The sequence below is a fragment of the Ascidiella aspersa genome, chromosome 5, assembly GCF_963924565.1.
Source record: "Ascidiella aspersa chromosome 5, kaAscAspe10.2, whole genome shotgun sequence".
Taxonomy (NCBI): Eukaryota; Metazoa; Chordata; class Ascidiacea; order Phlebobranchia; family Ascidiidae; genus Ascidiella; species Ascidiella aspersa.
This window is the reverse complement of record NC_139451.1, coordinates 14,101,053-14,103,552: the sequence shown is the minus strand read 5'-3', so window position 1 is coordinate 14,103,552 and position 2,500 is coordinate 14,101,053. Positions and strand designations below refer to the sequence as shown.

Genomic DNA, 2,500 nt, shown 5'->3' with positions numbered 1-2,500 from the left:
ACGGGCGCTCGCGCGTCCGACGCCGCAGCAGCCGCGCGGAGAAATCCCCGCGCGGAACGTTTGCAACGCGACCCTGAGGCGGGCGCGGCCCCGGGATTGACCCGAGGCCGCAATTTGCGTTCAGAACGTCGATGCTCAATGTGTCCTGCAATTCACACTAATTCACGCAGCTAGCTGCGTCCTTCATCGACTCACGAGCCGAGTGATCCACCGCCAAGAGCCATCCACGATTGTTTCGCTCGCACAGTGCCTCGCACTATAGGGTGACAAAATAGACCGCGCCGAGCGGTCGGCCAGGCCGACGCTTGAAGCCGGAGCGCGCGGCACCGCGGCACTCGACGCGCAAACATTACCGGGTGACCGAATCGCCGGCCGGCGCGCCGCTCCTCGCGGGTCGGGCGCCGGGTAGCAAAGACTTTTTCTCTCGCTTGTCCGAGTTTCGCGTTCGCCGAAGCGTTTGCGAGACCGTTAATGATCCTTCCGCAGGTTCACCTACGGAAACCTTGTTACGACTTTTACTTCCTCTAAATGATCAAGTTAGATCGTCTTCTCGGACGCCGGCTCGACCGTTGCCGGCCGCGCCAGGTCCAATCGGAGGACCTCACTAAACCATTCAATCGGTAGTAGCGACGGGCGGTGTGTACAAAGGGCAGGGACGTAATCAACGCGAGCTAATGACTCGCGCTTACTGGGAATTCCTCGTTCAAGGGAAATAATTGCAATTCCCTATCCCTAGCACGACCGGGGTTCAGCGGGTTACCCAGACCTGTCGGCCAAGGCGAGCACATGCTGATCCGGTCAGTGTAGCGCGCGTGCGGCCCCGAACATCTAAGGGCATCACAGACCTGTTATTGCTCAATCTCGTGTGGCTAAACGCCACTAGTCCCTCTAAGAAGTTAGACGCCGACCGATTGGGTCGCGTAACTAGTTAGCAAGCCAGAGTCTCGTTCGTTATCGGAATTAACCAGACAAATCGCTCCACCAACTAAGAACGGCCATGCACCACCACCCACAGAATCAAGAAAGAGCTCTCAATCTGTCAATCCTCACTGTGTCCGGGCCGGGTGAGATTTCCCGTGTTGAGTCAAATTAAGCCGCAGGCTCCACTCCTGGTGGTGCCCTTCCGTCAATTCCTTTAAGTTTCAGCTTTGCAACCATACTTCCCCCGGAACCCAAAGACTTTGGTTTCCCGCAAGCTGCCGGAGAGGTCGTAAAACTAACGCCCCCCGATCGCTAGTTGGCATCGTTTATAGTCAGAACTAGGACGGTATCTGATCGTCTTCGAACCTCTGACTTTCGCTCTTGATTAAAGAAAACATTCTTGGCAAATGCTTTCGCAGTCGTTCGTCTTGCGCCGATCCAAGAATTTCACCTCTAACGGCACAGTACGAATGCCCCCGTCTGTCCCTCTTAATCATTACCTCGCGCTCCGAAAACCAACAAAATAGAACCGAGGTCCTATTCCATTATTCCATGCACCATTATTCAGGCGAATCGCCTGCTTTGAACACTCTAATTTTTTCAAAGTAAACGTTCCGGCCGCCGCCGACACTCAGTCAAGGGCACCGGCGGAGAACCGGAGGTGAGGCCAGGACGGCCAGTACACGCCTTGCGACGGACCGGCCGCCTGCGCCCAAAATCCAACTACGAGCTTTTTAACCGCAACAACTTAAATATACACTTTTGGAGCTGGAATTACCGCGGCTGCTGGCACCAGACTTGCCCTCCAATGGATACTCGTTAAAGGTTTTAAAGTGTACTCATTCCAATTACAGGGCCTCGTTTAGAGTCCTGTATTGTTATTTTTCGTCACTACCTCCCCGCGTCGGGAATGGGTAATTTGCGCGCCTGCTGCCTTCCTTGGATGTGGTAGCCGTTTCTCAGGCTCCCTCTCCGGAATCGAACCCTGATTCTCCGTTACCCGTAAGAACCTCGGTAGGCCAGTACCGTACCGACGAAAGTTGATAGGGCAGACACTTGAATGATCCGTCGCCGGTGCGAGACCGTGCGATCCGCAAAGTTATCCAGAGTCACCAAAGGTTGCGGGCCGAAGCCCGGTCGGTTTTTGGTCTGATAAAAGCACGCCTCCCGCGAGGTCGGCGCTTCACGCATGTATTAGCTCTAGCATTTCCACAGTTAACCACGTAAAACGTACGATCAAATGAACCATAACTGATTTAATGAGCCATTCGCAGTTTCACTGTACGAGAGCTCGTACTTAGACTTGCATGGCTTAATCTTTGAGACAAGCATATGACTACTGGCAGGATCAACCAGGTAGCTACTTTAGCGTAGCCCCGAAAGGCCGACGAAGGAGGCGCCGCTGATGCGGCGCCGTCGCTCGGTCGATGCGAAACCCGAAGGCTTCTCTCCGTTAAAATTTCGTTCTTTGCTCGGCTGCCCGAACTCAGAAAACCGTCACCGCCCGTCGCACCCGCCGGAGTAAGACTTCGTCGGCAGGCCTTTCGACCGCCACGTCGCCAACACCGGCGCGAGCGCA

The 2,500-nt window shown here is 55.1% G+C and overlaps 2 non-coding genes across 2 annotated transcripts; both read right to left on the bottom strand.

The window, feature by feature from the left end:
• Nucleotides 1-68: 68 nt before the first annotated feature.
• Nucleotides 69-222, bottom strand: LOC146144712 (5.8S ribosomal RNA). The gene has a single exon (XR_014499056.1). It is a non-coding gene; the product is annotated as a 5.8S ribosomal RNA (ribosomal RNA).
• A 247-nt stretch (nt 223-469) lies between these two features.
• LOC146144711 (small subunit ribosomal RNA) lies at nt 470-2,280 on the bottom strand. The gene has a single exon (XR_014500652.1). It is a non-coding gene; the product is annotated as a small subunit ribosomal RNA (ribosomal RNA).
• Nucleotides 2,281-2,500: the final 220 nt, after the last annotated feature.